General features: G+C 47.0%; 1 protein-coding gene across 3 annotated transcripts in view; it reads right to left on the reverse strand.

Annotated features, from left to right (window-relative positions):
• Window positions 1–16,527, reverse strand: part of Drd2 (dopamine receptor D2) — a 59,527-nt gene that overhangs the window by 12,860 nt on the left and 30,140 nt on the right. The window lies entirely within an intron of this gene.

The raw sequence follows: 16,527 nt of genomic DNA on the forward strand, positions 1-16,527 counted from the left end.
ATGAGCAGATCATTCTTTCATTTTATTCAACTCCTTATAAGCATCATCCATGCAAAACACACTTTAAGGTAAGTTAGCTAGGAGTCCCAACTTCTAGTGTCAGAAAAGAAACAGGCATTCATTCCTTCTTGATCCTACAAATTTATTAAGCATTATTCTATGTGATGCCAGAAAGCACAGGCAGGAACAAAATATGCATGGTTCTGCAGCTCATTTTCTAGAGGAAACAGTGGTCAATTGACCAATCAATTAAATCTATGGGTGGAAGGGACTAGGAAACAGGGCAGAGAGCAATGCATAACCAAGTGCAGATATACAAAGAAGGCTTTCAGTTGGCAGTGATACATCCAACAGACACCTGAGGGGTGCCTAGGAATTAGGTAAAGAGGTGGGGTTAGGGAAGGGTCAAGACATAAGAAGCAGCATATGCAAAGCAGATAGATAGACAGGGTGGAGGACTTGAAAGAGATTGGATATTTGAAGCCTAGAGGGTCTTAGCATGACGTGACTCAGGGCAGGTTGCATAGGTGGAATCACAGAGGGCCTTAATAGTCAGGCCAGGAGTTTGACTTGATTTGAAAGGCAGCAGGAACCACATGATCAGATCTGCCTGGCAGAGGGAGAATTCTGAAGGCAGAGGAGAGGATGGATGGAAGCAGCCCAGGGCAGAAGCAATAGGAACAGAATGCCAGGGAGAGGATGCTGCAGGAATCCATTAAGAAATGATGGCATTTGGTAGGAAACATCCAATGACAGCCCTGAGGAACAGTAATCTCATCCCAGGGGGAAAAGACTTCTGGAAGCAGGTGTCATCTGAGATGGAAGAGGAGGAGGAGTTGACGCACCTGAGTGGGGAGATGTTCCAGCCAGGAGGAACACAACAGGATCCCAATGGTAAATAATTGGCTAAAAATGTAAGGCATGACAGTGGTGTTGGGGACAATTAAATTGGAGGGACATTCATAAGCCACATTGGGTCTTGTCATTTGGGGATCCCTGAAGGGTTTGGTACAGAGAAGCCACCTGATTTGATTGGTGTTCTAGCAACACCAATGGCTGCTGTGGTATGCAGGAGGGCAGAGAGTGGAGTGAGGTGGCTCACCTCACTTCAGATAGGAGACAGTGGTCACTGAATTAAGGGAGTAGGAATGAAGATGGAGAAACATATTCAGAATCAGGAGCCACTTAGAAGTCAATCTCATGGAACTGGGTCACTGGATAGATGTGGGTGGGAAAGGGAAAGAGGATGAGCAGGGAGAGAGGAGTTGAGGATAAATCTGGGATTTCTTCCTTGGACTCTGTTATCCTGCAGGTGGTGTACTCATGGGAGAAATGGAGCAGAGGGGCTCAGGAGCAAACTTGGGAGGTATCAGGCATCCATAAACTTGACAGCCTATGTTTTGGTTGTGATTGAAACACAATGCACATATAATACAGTTTTCCTGCTAACAAAAGTGTTCCTACTTCATACAGTGGAGTTAAATTTATCAGCATTGCAAAGCATTCTGCACAAAACACCATAACTTCCAGGTGTTTGCTGCTCAAATGGACATGAAAACCACCAGTTTATGCCTTTCTGGATGAACACAGTACCACATCCAAATCGAAGTGGGACACACTCTCTACAGTGGGTCAGAAGGAGCTTTGGAGAAGGCTCTGTCCCCCACTGCTTGCTCATCCTTGTCTGGCATATCCACTCTGCCAGCAAGTGGAGGAGTATGGATGGTATCCTCTCCAGCACCGCCATTGGGATAGAACACCTCAATTCTTTAGAATACCTAAAGCAAGATGCCTGATTCTAAGTGTGGTGACATGGAATGCCAGAAATTTTTCCATTGCTCAGGCAGTGAAGCATTGTTCATATTGATGATATTCAGCAAAGCCAACTGGTCCCTCTTCCTATTTGGAACACACAGCAGGAGACCTGTGTGTACATATCGATCAGGCAGTCAGAGCTGCTTCTGACATTCATTTATTCAATCAGCATCTATTGAACACCATAGGCATAAAGCACTGTGCCGAGCACTGTCAGGGGCCTGGAGACATGTGAGGCGCACTCACTCCCACCCCCATTTCTGAACATCTTACCCTGTTCCTCTCCCCCTTCTCAATCCCACTCCTGGTCTGGCCAGTGGTATCTGCCAGGCTTCTCAGCTCCCTGCCTCTCCCACTCCCACCCTTCTCGCACCCAACCAGACGTCTATTCCTGTAGCACAATGCTGAGCCTGCCTAAGATGATAACACCATATACTTGTAAAGGGTTTGAGAGTTTGCCAAGTTATTTTGGATATATACTGTCTCATTTATCCTCAAAACAACTCTGTGAGGCTTTTAATGATTATTCTCACTTTACAAATGAGGAAAGAATCTAGAAAACTCTACTCAGCCCGTATCCATCCTTCCAAGCAAGCCTGGCTCAGAATCCTTCTGCTCTGGAATCCACCCACATCCTCCTGTAGAGACCATCTACACCCTCCTCTGGGATCCCAAAGCACTATTCTGACCTGGAACACACCCCAGTCTGGGCCTGCCTTGTCACTGAGTTGTACCCTGTGTTGCTCATGCCTCATCTTCCTCAAGGAATAAACAAATCTGGAAGTGCCCAATCTTGCTGATTCCTTCCTCTGTGTGTTTATAGGCAGTAAATGTTCAACAGATGTCTGCTGAACTGAATCAAAGATTCTATTAATGTAATTGGGAAGAAACCCCTCTAGACTGGAAATGTTCCTGCTAACATAGGCCACAAGATACACAAGTGCTACAGAGAAAGGCAGCCCAAGGCACGACGAGAGTTGACTGTTGAGTCCTGTCATGGGATGAACTGTGCTCCTCACTCTCTCACTCACAGACTCCTATGTTAAAGCCCTCAATCCCAGCATCCCAGAATGTGACTATGTTTGTAGACACAGACTTTAAGGAGGAAATTAAGTTCAAACAAGGTCTTGAGGATCAGCCCTAAGCCAGTGTGATTTGCATCCTTTAAGAAAATGAAATTTGAACACAAAAAAGATGCCAGGATGTGCACACAGAAGAAAGACCATGTGAAGGGAAAAGGATTCCAAGAGGCAGAAAAGCCTGTCCCTGAGCCCTTGCTGCAGGAAACACCTAATCACCCCTCAGAATGAGATGGCAGCTAGCCTGAAGGATCCAGCCGTCCCAGGCCACCCACTGGAGCCAGTGACTGTGACGCTCCTCACCACATTTCATAGCTCAAACAGAAAATGGAATGTGAGATGAATCATTGTTTTTGTACCATGAGGAAAGAAAAAGAATGCTATCAAACTCCAAGACCACTCTAAGATGTCACTGGTCACAAAATCCACTCTGATTTCAGAGGTCTTGAAATGGGCAGGGGCTGTGCATCCTAGAACAGGTAAAAAAGCATGCTTTCCTGGCATTTCTCTGCCAGCCTGAGAAACTTCTACTAGCTCCAGGCTTCAACTAACCCCCCGCCCCCCCATTCCTTCCTCTTTTCTTTCTGCCTCTGGGGTACATGCATTTTGGGGCTCCAAGGGGAACCCTGTGAGAAGGTACAAAGAGGAGCAAGCTGTAGTTTTGTTTAGTCCATGGGCACCTGGAGGACCTCAACCCCCCACCTAGGTCCTTGCCCTACCCCTCAAGCTTCTCCGTTCTGGCCAGAGCTTATACGGTGGGATGGAGGGGAGCTTCTTCCTGAGGCTGCCTAGGGCCATTCCAGGTATTCTGGCCTTGTCCCAATTCCAAAGCCAAGTGAGTTCAATGTCTACTCTGGGACTTGTGTAGGGGAACTGCCAAGTCACACAGTACCTGGTACTCTGTATTTTTCAAGACAGTCCAAATTTTTTGTTCTTTTTATTTTTCAATGTATCTTTTAGTTGTACATGGATTTTTATTTTGTTTAATTATATGCAGTGCTGAGAACAGAATCAGACCCAGTGCTTCACGCATGCTAGAAAAGTGTTCTACCTACCATTGAGCTACATACAACCCTAGCCCCTTTTTTATTCGTTTTTAGAAAGATCACCTGAATGCATAACCCAAGATGAATTATTCTTCCAGTCATAAAGGGATTTTTTAGATAAATAAGATCACATATTTTTTAAAAATCTGTTTTCAGAACAAGCAGTTTGATTTAGGGTTTCAAAAATACAATAATCTTACTCACCACCCTCCAAATGCCCCTTCATCTTCCTCATAGGTGGCTCCTGCCTCGTGCATAAAAGCTTAAAAAAGCTCCAAATCATAGACCCCAATAAACAAGTATTTAATAACCACCAAATACATGCACATCACCATAATTTCTTAGCTCTTACAGATGTAGCTACTTGGCCTGGCCATGTCTCCTGGGAGAGGGCTGGATGATCTAACCATGCAGAAGTCAGGTCCCACTCAAGGTGTGGCTACCTCCTACCTAGGTACCCTCTTCATCCCCCTCTGTAGCCAAGGGTGGCAATTACAGCTTCCCCCACCCCAACCCCACCAGGCAGCTGCCTGCAGACAGTATCCCCTGAGTGCTCTGGGTCCTCCTAGGTTTTCCTTCTCTGCTGCTCTGGTAGAAGCTAGGAAGAAGGGGAAAGCCATTTGTGTGGGTGGCCTCCTAGCCTCAGGTCATCAAAGTACCAGTAATGATCTTCCCCCTCATCTGCCTCCAATACTCACTGTTCTGTCCTAGTTCAGAAAGGCAAATATCTACTAAAAAGCTTCCAGAATTATCCTTTTTGGTGCTCAGTATCCCTCCCCATCAAGTCCCCACTAATATCCAGCCTAGCTCCAGCCTAATTTAAGAGTGGCTCTCTTTAGCAGTAGAGCTTCCTCACAAGATGTCTGGAATGAGTCAAGGTGTATGGAAATATCAAGCCAAGGACAATGTGGGGCTGGATATTTTTATCCTCAATAGCTTTGGCCATTTTCCCAATGTGCCTTACAAATGTTCCCATTTTCTACATGTGCCCTCATTGGAAATTTAGCTAGCTCTCTATCGTAGAAGTGTTGAGGGACATGGAACTGAGCTGGCCCCTCAGGCAGCCCCAGGCAGGTCCCTTGTCGACACCAGCCATTGCCCTGCACTGGGAACACAGGAGGGGAAAGAAGCAGGCAGGCCTTCCTGGAGTAGAGGTTGTGGTAGGGAAGGGTGGAGGAGGCCACTCTCCTAGTCACACCCCAGGGCCAAGCAGAGACAGCCCGGCTGTAAAGAGAAACAGCTTCTCCTGAGTATGTTGAAAGAAAAACAGCTGCTTTAAGGCTCTACAGTTCAAGGTTAACTCCAAACCTGAGGTCTTCTCTCAGAAAGATCTTGAGGGGTATGATCACTCAGCCCCTGGACTGGTGGGGTGGGGTCAAAAGGGTCAATCTGTTGGGGCAGCTTGGTACCCAGAGAAAGCTGGCTGATCCATGGAGGACAGGAGTCTACTCTCTGTCCCTTTCTCTGTCCACCTACCAGTCTGTCCCTCTATTTTTCTCTTTGGTTTCTGCTCCACTTGAGGCACAGAGCCAAAGAGGTGGGGGCTGAGGAGGCTGTGGTGCAGTGGCAGAAAGCTAAGAAACCTGTTTCCTGGGCTTCAATCTCAGCCTCAGTCTTGCTGCTGCCTCCTCTGAAAGTTTGGCACTTGAAGGAATCTAATTGTCTAATTAAAATGTAACAATCCCTTATCAGGCTCCATGGCGGGTGAGACATTGCTGTCTTAAACACATCATTTTTTTTTTCTTCTTTTCTGAGACTTGAAGCATTTCAATGAAAAGCTAGAGGGGGAACAGCATTTTACATTTGCATCTCAAAAGCAGCTTGTTGGAGTGATTTGGACTGGATGAGAATTGGGAATAGGTAAGGGGCTTCTCTCCGGAGCTCCTGCAACCCAGGCCACTACCACTTCCTCCCCAGGCAAAGGACCTGGCTGTGACTGAGGGATGAACCTTTCCCCCAGAATATCTTGCAATTCTAGGAAGGCAAGGTGAAACAGAAGATGGAAGGGGGAAGGCACCCCCATTCCTGCTCCTATGAGAAAAGGAAAAGAGTCACAGAATAATGCCCTTGCATAATTTGGCCCTGAAGGTACCTCAGCAGCGGGCACAAGAGACAGACTTCATTCCTAGAGCCATAGGACAGGCACCCACCACAGAGGCCTTTTGGTACTAGACCTTGGGAAGCTGGAATGGATGGAGAGAGGGGCACCATCACTGAAAGTCTATCCTCTGGGCTAAGTGGGTGGGACAGAGTAGAATGTTGGGATGGAGGACATGGGGATGGGAAAGTGGATGCTGTCAGCCTCCAAGGCTCACCTCCTTACCCCCAAACATCTTCCCCAGAATCCAGGGCCCAAGTGCACAAGGTGGCTGGGTAGTGAGGCTGTAGGTCTGGTCCAGGTGTCAGCAGACACTTTTGAGGGAAGAAGAGCTGATGGCTTCTTACCAACTGGGAACTGTGATATGGTTTGGATCTGGAATGTTCCCCAAAGGCCCATATGTTAAAGGCTTGGTCCCCAGCCTGGTGCAATTGAGAGGTGGTGGAACCTTTAAGAGGTGGGTCCGAGTGGGCAGTCTCGGGCCATTAGAGTGTGCCCCTGAAGGGAATGTTGGGACCCTGGTCCTTCCTTTTCCTCTCCTTGCTTCCTGGATGCCCTGCGGTGAGCAGCTTCCTCTACCATGTGTCCCTAACAGAATGTGCTGCTTCCCCATAGGCCCCAAAACAATGGGCCAAACATTCATGGTTTCCTGAATGAATGTTTCAGGAATGTGTCCTCTTTAAGTTGATCATCTTAGGCATTTGTGACAATAATGGAAAGGAGAATGACCCAGGTGCTCCTTCTCCTGGGTTCCTGGATTCCCTCCTCACCTGCAGCCTTAACACTGTCATGGATGAGGAGGTTTGCACCACTTTAGTGACCCAGGCTAGTGGGGAAACCTCGCTTGTGTTCTGGCCTAACACTGGGGTGGCTGAGGCTTCTGCAAGAAGTCACAGACTAATGCCTCCCGCTAGTGTGCTCCCTCCAGGGATGATGAGTCCATCCTGGAATTCTGCAGAGGCAGCAGGGAATAGGGCAAGGCGCTGCAGCAGCTCAGCAGCAGAGCTCAGACACATCATCTGTGGAGGACATTAGCAAGGTTTCCTCAGAAAGTGTGAGGCAACCTAGACAGCTCTTGATCACTTGCTTTCTGGCTGGGTCTGCACAACCAGAGCCAGAAAGGTGGGTACCATCTTGGGGGTCTTCAGCGGCTCAACCTGAGCTTGGCAGATCAGTCACCTGCTCAGTCTCTCCCGTGCACCCTGAAATTAAACTCTTCCTGGCAGCATCTGGCCTTGTCTCCCACCTCATAGCAAAAAGAAAAGCTATCTGTGGACACTACCCAACTTCCTATTACCAAATCGATATACCTACCAATACATGCAGCTACCTTCTCACCTTTAGGTTACAGCATCCCAACTTACCAGCCCCTTGGGCCCCAGATCCCATCATCCTGATGGGCTTCCTCTCTCCTCCTCCTCCTCTCCTCCCTCTCTTCACCTTCAGGACTGTTTTCCCAGCTTTTTCCCCAAGGAAGCCTTCCTAATGCTTTCAGAACACATGTGCTCCTGGGTGACACCTATCACAGGTATAATTAAGTCATTATTTGTCTAATTATTTGTTTAGTGTCTGTGTTTCTTGCCAAACCGTGAACTACCCCAGTGTAAGAATCACATTTTCCCAGTCTTTTATGGTCCTCTCTCCTCCAGGCACATCACGTGGCAATAGCAGGTGCTGGATAAATGTTGGCAAGACACCCTTGGAGCTAGAATCTCACTCAAGGCTTACACTCAACCCAGTATAAGTCAAGCCCTGGGTCTTTTTCTATCCCAAAGTCATTTCTCCTACTTGATTCTTCTCAAGGTGGGCCAGGAACCTCCTCTGAGATCTCCCCTTGGCTTTCTGGGTCCCGTCACAATGGAGGCTGGGATCGAATACCCAGCTGGTGTGGGTCCATCCAGGTGATTCCCAGGAGGGCTTTCATGACAGCACTCAGAGTTATGCAGCATTGAAAGGAAAAGAGAAGGCATGCATGTGAAGTTGAGTGGGGGAAGGTGGGAGGTGGGGATATATCACAGATCCACATGCATTCTGTGGAAAGTGGAGCACACACTGGTGCGGGTGGCTTCTAGGCTGCTGGGAGGCTTGAAGGGCCCAGAGTTGGGCACCTTGTTGTGAGAATGAAGTTGCAGCAGCCAAGGTGGCCCAGTAGCTGTATCTCACATCAGCACCAACTAGTAACTCTGAAGCATTCACAGTGAGAATACCAGTGATGCTGAGGCACAGCTCATCTGCAGAGTGTCAAGGAGTAGGGGCCCCAGGAAGAGGCTAGAGCACACACAGTTCCTCGCCCAGCTAGGGCCTGTGCGTAAGAATCCACTAGGAGCAGGAGAGAGAAGGGCTGAGTATGTCTGGGTCCTCCCTGCCTCTGAGGCTCTCATCCCTGATACCCTCGTTCATGTGCTTCTTCCAAGGTGACCAGATGTCACTGGTCTTCCCAGGTGCTCTACTGTGGAGCACCCAGAGAGGCCTGGACAGTGGCAGATATCAGGGCTTCTCAGCCTCGTCTGGTTGCAGGCCTCTGGGGTCTGCAGTGGGGTAAGGCAGGGTCTGGAGACACAGTAGATGCAAGAAGGGGTGTCGCCTGACATCCCCATCCCTGTGGATTTTGATGGCTCCGTAAAAATGTCTCCTCACAAACTGTCAAAGTGTCACACATTAATTAACTGTTAGCTGGAGTGACTCAGTGTGGGGAGGGATGGGGAGAATGGCTCCAGTGATGCTAAGCGGGGTGCTGTTCTCTGCGTGCGCTGCCTTTTGATTAAAAATCCTCAGCGCACCAACACTGGGGCTGCTCACGTGCACAGCAGAAAACCACGGGTGGGAAGCAGGTGGAGGGGGTGGGGCCCGGGGCCTCCTCCCTGGGAAAGGGAACAAGGTGGGGAGAATGAAGCCTCTAGAAATTGCTCAGAGGATCTAAATTCAGAACGGAGCCCACAGACTGCACTGTTTTCTTTTTTCTTCTCTATCCCTTTCTCTCCCTCCTCAATTCCAACCCCCCACCAAAAAAAGGAACTGGGAAGGTGAGCTTGGTTTACCCTGGGGGTGAAGCAGGTCACCAGAGCCAACGGAGGTAGCAGCTCACTTAGCTGCTGATCTGTCACTGGCAGGAGCCAGGGGGAGAAGGAGAGCTGGGTCTCAGACCAGCCTCCTTGACCTTTACTTTAATTTCAGGAAAGAATTGAGAAAACAAGCTCTTGAAAGTCAAGAGGGAGACAGATCCTGAACCTTATTGCTCTAGAAGGAGGGAAAACAATCCTGGCTATTTGGCAGAAAATTGTTCTGCTTTATGAAAAGATATTCCTGTTCATACACAGAGATGGGGTCCAGTCCACATAATGGCATCATCCCTGACACTCAGTTGAGGACCCTCAGGAAGACTCCAGCCCCAGGTCTCCCATTCTTTACCTCCAGCAGGCGAGGGGCAGGGACACTCCTTTCCCAGTTGACAAAGGAGAAAGAAGCCCCTCCTGCAGTGGAAGACAGGGGGCCAGTGAGATTGAACTTCATGACTCCCATGCAAATGCCAATTTGGTGTTGGGACATCTCCAAGACAAACTGATAATGACACTTCACCACAGGAATGCAATCAGAAAAATGCAGATTGTAGAAAAGGCTGCAGAACCAGTGGTCTGCTTTCTTCCAAAAATAAATTACAAGGAAACAAAAAAGAGATGGAGGGGCCCCTCTAGAATAAAAAGAGCTTCAGGGCTGGTTTGGTTAACCAATTGCAACGTGTGAGCCTTATTTGGATCTTGATTCAAAGAAACCAGCTGTTAAAAACTGGTGACATTTCTTAGACAATTAAGAATCCGAATAGGAGGTTTTTGACATTGGGAACTACTAATAACAACTTCTAGGTGTGGCAGGAGCATTCTGGTTAAATTTTTCCTTACCTTTCAATGATGAAATGTTTACAAATGATGAAATTATATGTTCTCTGGGGTTTATTTGAAAATAATATGGGGGAGGGGATACAGATGAAAAAAAATTGGCCATAAATTGTGACTGGAAGTAGGTGATATATGCACTGAAGTTCATAATACTGTTGTTTCTACTTTTGCCTATGTTTGAACTTTTCTATAACAAAGTTTAAAAAAAAAAAAAGCAAACCTGCTCTTAGCCATCACCCCACTGCCTCCCAACAAAAGGATGGGTACAAGCCAGTCTTCAAGCCATCTTTGCAAGCCATTCCGTTGTTATAAAAGCAGTCTTCCTTTCCTTCCGATCTGGCCTGACAGAAGTCATTCTGTTGACCCTGTCCAGTACAGATGGATCCCCCGGATAAAAGGAGCCCTGGCAGCACTCTCTATGGCCTGGGACCCCTCCTCAAAGATAGGTCAGTCTTGGCCTAATGGGTCATGTCCTCCTTCAATACAAGACAGTGGCTCAGCCAGTATGGACAGGAGGTGGGGTATAACAGCCACTTTAATGATAAATATAACAGTTACCAAGCTCTCATTACATCCAGCACTGCGTCAAGTGCTGTGCATCTATTATTGCATTTACTCCATGCAACAGCCCTGTGAAATTAGGTATGATCCTCGTGATGCAGGTAGAGAAGTAGGCACAGAGAGGGCGAGTGTGGACAAGTACTTAACCAGTGGACTTTGTTAAGAACACATGTCCATCTTCATCCAGAGTCCCAACTCTTTCCTATCCAGGGTAGGAGGGAGAAAGATCTTGTAGGCCCCAGGATCAAGGTGCTACAGAGATGGGTGACTTTAATGAATTATAAACACCCTTGTTTCATGGGTGTGTCTAGGGCCTAACTCCACAGAATTGTTTGATAACCACAAGGCCCAAAAGGAACCCTCACAGCTTGCCAAAAGAGAAATCGAAGTCCAGGACATACACAAATTTTGGGATATTTACCAAAACATGAGATGCTTAGGGTTTCCAGGACACTAGCAGGCTGCTCTGATAAGTAAGCTGGACATGCTAGACATGTCTACTGGACATGCTGTATTCCAGGAGGAACTGAGGCATTTGGGCAAGAGCTGAGGTCATGCTTACCCTCTCCCAGTGCCAGGGCAGGCTCTGGGCTCTTCCTTCAGGCCAGTTCTTTCTTCCAGTCCCTGGAGCATGGCTGTACCACTACCCCGCACTCTGAGCCTGATTCTCTCACCCTGCCTGGCCTCCTGGCTCCTCACACAGAGGAGGGCAATATGCACATAGTGCAGAAAGGAACAGGGGAGCAGTGGCCCTGTCCCACCAAAGGCTACGGGCACAGACAGAGCTCAATACTTCCCCCTCCAAGTTCCCAATATTTGAGGATTTTGTAAGCAGCGATGTCTAGAATAGAGAGGACTAGCTTCCTTCTATCCCAGAAATTGAAACCTTGACAGTGCAATTGCTCTGGGCCTCAGTTTCTTATCTACAGATGGGGACAATAACCTCTTCTTCACTGGAGAAGCTATGAAAATAACAACTTTAAATGACTGAAGGGGCCAGGTAGATGATGCTCCATAAATGGCCACTCATATCATTAAAAGGGATGCGACAACAAATGCCAGAAAGATGGAGCTGGGCTGTGTGAGGGTTCCAGGCAAAAACACAGCTGGGATGAGGGGTGCTCTGTTTCTCTGTGACCCCTCCTCATCTTCCATACACTCCAGAGACTCCATCCGTGAAGCCCCATAATTCCCACCAACCATCCCTGAGCTAAAAGCTCTGAGATGTTGGAGCACTTGGTAAGTGACCTGGATGTGTGCCTTCACCCTTCCCTTTAAATCTTTGACCAAAAGGATCCTTTCCTGGAGTCCTTCTGGTGAATTCTAAGGACACAGGAGCTATGAGACATCTCTGCCCCCGAGGGCAGAGGTAGGGCAGGCAGAAAATATGCTAACGCCTGATATACTCCAAGGGAGCAGGCATCATCAGTTCTGGATTAGTTTGTCTAACTATGGGAATGTCTGACATGCACAAGGATAATCCCATTTGCTTGCATGAGCTGATTCCCTAATTCTCAGTTGGCTAATTAATTAATAGTCAATAATAAATTAATAATAGGAGCTCTCATCCTAATTTCAGAGAGCAGTAGAAGAATGGTATATTTCAAAATGTCTTGCAAACTCCAAAGTCCTGTAGAAAATGTAGTATGGTATTATCATCCCAGCTCAGACCCCTCTTTGGTCATCTACAAATCATCATACCAAAATTCTCACTAAGGAGCCATGTGCTTGGTACCATTCACTTGCTGTCCTCATTTGTTCTTGATATGCTGGGTCTCTTTTTCTCTCAGATGCATCTCTAAGCCTTGAGAGAGGCATATCTCTAACCATTGTTTATCCTGGCATCTACCAAGAAGAGTACAAATTTGATAAGGGCTTAATGAATGTTGTTGGTGCTGGTGGGATCTCATACCAGTAGCACTTGTCCAAAAGGACAGGTCTAAAAAAGGATGAGATCACCTTCCTGATGGGGTTTGTGTGAACATAAAATGAGATATAGCAGGTTCTTAGCACAGTCCTTGAGCAAGAAGAGACACCCATTGCCCCATTCTCTTGGTTGATGATGTCAAAAAATATAAAATATTATATTTTATTGCTGGAAGAAATCTTAGGAATATCTTATCTAGCCTCTTCATTTAACAGATTGAAAAATCAAGAACAGAAAAGTGAAAGGACTCACCCAAGTTCACAGATTAAGTAGCCTCCATAACCAGGACTGCAATTAGGTCTCTAGACAGGTCCTCTGCTTTATCCCACAGGGTTCCAGGCAAAAACACAAGCAGGGCAAATAATCCAAATCCTGGACTGCTCCATTAGATGGAAAGATGAAAGGGAATCCTCAGACAGGAGTGCCCCTCAGCCACAGGACTCTCTTTCTGGCTCAGAGAATAGGGCTCAGTAAATGGGAGGTGTTAGCCAGTGCCCTGGTCATTAGCTTTATCATCATCCTCTGCATCTTTAAAGAACTTAAGTCAGCTAAAGGATAATAATCCTGGAGGCTCCACAAGTGTCTCTCTGAGTCTACCCTAAATTCATCCACTGTAGTGCGTGTTCCTCGCTCAGACCTGTCCTCCACGGAGATGGGCAGCAGCTGGCATTTGGGAACACTGCATACATAAACCATCTGCACCTGGCCCGTTCATTGAATGGCTTTTTCTTTTAACCTTTTCTTAACCCTTTTCTTTTAACCTTTTCTTTATAAGGGCTGCTTCCCAAGCCTGACACTCTGCCCTCTCTGTGTCCTCTGGACATTGGTGAAGGAATCAGCCCCAGCTTATGTGATCATGAGCAACGCCCAGAACAACCCTCAGGTCGTCGCGGTGCCATGACCCCTGGTATGTTGCTTTATGGAATGCTGCTGCTTGAAGCCATTTCTTTTAGGGGCTTTCTGTCCTATTCTTCCCCAGGAGCTTGTGGAAAGGGCTAAACCTCTGGATTTGTTGCTCAGCAGCCTAATGTGAGCAAGGATGGAACAACAGCAGAGGCAAATAATCCAAATCCCGGACTGCTCCATTAGATGGAAAGATGAAAGGGAATCCCCAGGCAGGAGAGCCCCTCAGCCACAGATGCCATGGGTGGGACCAGGGACCCTGCTTCTATCAACACACTGTACAAATCAACAGACTCTACCCCAGAGACCCACTTAGGGTGGTGGCAGGGAGGAAGAGAAATGGAGAAGATGCCCCTCGGGAACACTCCAGGCTGGAGCTACCACTCTGGCTTCTGATCTGAGGATTTCTGAGGCAGAACACAAACACTTCGGTCTTATCTTGAGCTCCTGGGACACAGATGAGCTAAGTTTTCTGAGCCCGTCATGGCAAACAACATAATGTTGCTAATCAAACTTCCTGTGCGCCCACCCAATTTTATAAATCAGCCTTTTGATGCACTAAGTGAAGATGAATTAGCAGTAATGAGGCTGTGACAGCTCCCCGAGGCACAGACTGATGAGAGCTTTGATGGCTGTGGCAAGAAGGAGGGGAAGCTCCGTGCAGGCATGGTTCGAGCTGCCAAGTTTGTGCAAATAACCCTCCAATGCCAAGGCACCTCGGCTTTGCCTAAGAATCATGCACCTCACACACAAAGTCACCATCCAAGAACTTGAAACCTTTGCGCATCTGAGAAACAGTTTGCAATCGTCCTACAATGAGCCACATGCCATAAGATCCAGCAGTAGCAACTTTGGGCAGACCATAACACAGAATCAATACACCGTGTTTCATGGGGAAAAGGAGACTGGTAAAGGCAGGCTGGTAAAATCCTTCTGTGTGCAGGGCTGCCTACTACATAGTTAACGACCAACTGGCCACAGAGACCAACCCGGCTACAGAGACTCACCACCGTTAGCTAATCCTCTTGATACCCAGAAGTTACAAACCTGTAGCCTATGGACATTGACTTAACAATATGTTTTTTTGGGTTCACGTGGCATTTTGGGAAAACTGGAATTCATGGCCAATATTTAAAATTGGAGATTTCACATTATAATACAGACCTCTAGCTTCTTTTATAGAAAACTATCATAAATTTTAGAATCACTGGGTCAGCATTCTTGCATGGCAATATGAGCTGGGGTTGGACAGGAGCAGCTCTCTGTCCACAAGGTTCAGATGGACAAATGTGAGGAAGGGGCTGTCTGCATCCCAAGGATGTAGGAAGGGGAAGGAGCTGCATCTCAACTCTATGCCCCACCTGCCATGTTCTCCCCAGTTGCCCCAGCTTGAAAGAGGCAAGACCCCAGGGCTTCCCAAGAAGTCCCTCTCCTGTAACCACATCCAGTCCCTTCAGGCTGGAACACAAGCTCTCAAGTTTACCCCAGTCCCCATCAAGTCTTACAGCCCTATATCCAACTGGCTTCACTTCGTTTATGTTTATTGCCAGGTCGCAGAAGGTATTTAAGTCTGTGTCCCTTGTTTCATAACAGGAATAACTGAGCTATAATTATGTTGCTGAACTACAAAAGCAGTGTGTGAATGAATCCCTGGGACCCTCTCACTGGGTCCTTGCCATCCTGGAGTGGCAGGAGGAGGATGAGCTTGCATGGGATTAGGGAGGACTGAGGAAACTCGATGTCTTCTGAACATAGTGGTGATGTTCTATGCTGTCCTAGCCCTGCCCAGAGACTTCAGCCCTCCCCTGGGGTGGGGGGGATTTGGGAGGGGCTGTCCTGCTGTTTCTGAAACACTGGCTTCCTTGGATTCCTTTCCCTTCCTGCTGATATTCAAAGTAACACCATAAAAATTCTCTCCCTAAAGGTTATATTTGCTTCAGACTGTCTATGATTGATCATCTAATTACATTTGTGGCCAAGGAAGTGATAATCTCTTCCACAACTGGGCTGTACACCACAGCAGGTGGAAACAAAACACTGCATCTTCCTGGTTAGAGAGAAACTGAGGGCTGGCTGTGTGTACCAGCTTGATGGGCAGGGCTGCTGGTGACCTGGGTGGTGGTGGGGGTGCCTACCTGTTGTCTTTGCTGCCATCTTTACTTTGTGCAGTTCTGAGCCCCTGAGCGAAGGCTGGCCTCTCACTTCACCTTCTTCTTTATCTGTAACTCTGACAAATACGCTGGTTTGTCACATAGTACAGGGTCCCAAGGATTCTGCTCCTCTCCAGGATGGATGCCAGTGGCAGAAGCAAGTGGACCCAGCTGTGGCTGGCATTGTTAACTTCCATGTCAAAGAACAACACCTCCTGAGAGGCTTTGTATCTTACGTGTTTAGCTTCTAGTTCATGCTGACAGTAGTGGAGGCTCAGCAAGGACAACCAAACTGAGATGAAATCCCACACTCATTAGAAGCTATCCAGTGAACTGAGTTATTGGCACATCATATTAACAACTACTGTCCAATCATTGCTTCAGGAAAGGGTGCTGACCAATGCCCATGGCACATGGCACGTTCCTTAGGAGGATTCACGACTCTGCTCATCCTCTCAGACACCCAGAGAGCCATCTGCTGACTAGCTGGTTAGGTCTGACCCAAACCTGCACATACTAGTTGTTCTTGTAACTGCCTTGATTAGTTTGCTATTTCATAAACAGTGAAATATGAGTACCAAGAAAATGAAGTGGAATGCATTGGGGAAATGTTTTGATAAAGAAAAATTGCAAGTAGAATTTTTGTTAATTGAAGACACAGTGTAAAAAAGATTTAAAAGAACTATAATAAAAAAGAAAAATTGCTAAAACCCAAAACTGCTGACTAGTTATATGGAATGAGATAACTAAAAATTCTTTAAAAAAAAAAAATCAAAGCTCCTACAGGCAAAACTCCAAACAATGGATCCACAATCAAAGAATTGACCCAGGAGATACAAACAAAAAATTTGAAAAATGAATATACATGAATGTTCTAAGGTAAAATGAAATGTGTGAAATATTGTTTGTTAATGAACCCCTCTTTAAAGACCTTTTTCAATTGTTCAATTAACCATATAGCATAAGAGGGCTTCTACTGCACTATCTGGCCAGTACATTAGCTTTTTCTGTCTGATTTTGGTGTCCCTAACAGGTCTATCTATTCCTTGAAAAAA

This window comes from Ictidomys tridecemlineatus, chromosome 4 (genome assembly GCF_052094955.1).
Source record: "Ictidomys tridecemlineatus isolate mIctTri1 chromosome 4, mIctTri1.hap1, whole genome shotgun sequence".
NCBI lineage: Eukaryota > Metazoa > Chordata > Mammalia > Rodentia > Sciuridae > Ictidomys > Ictidomys tridecemlineatus.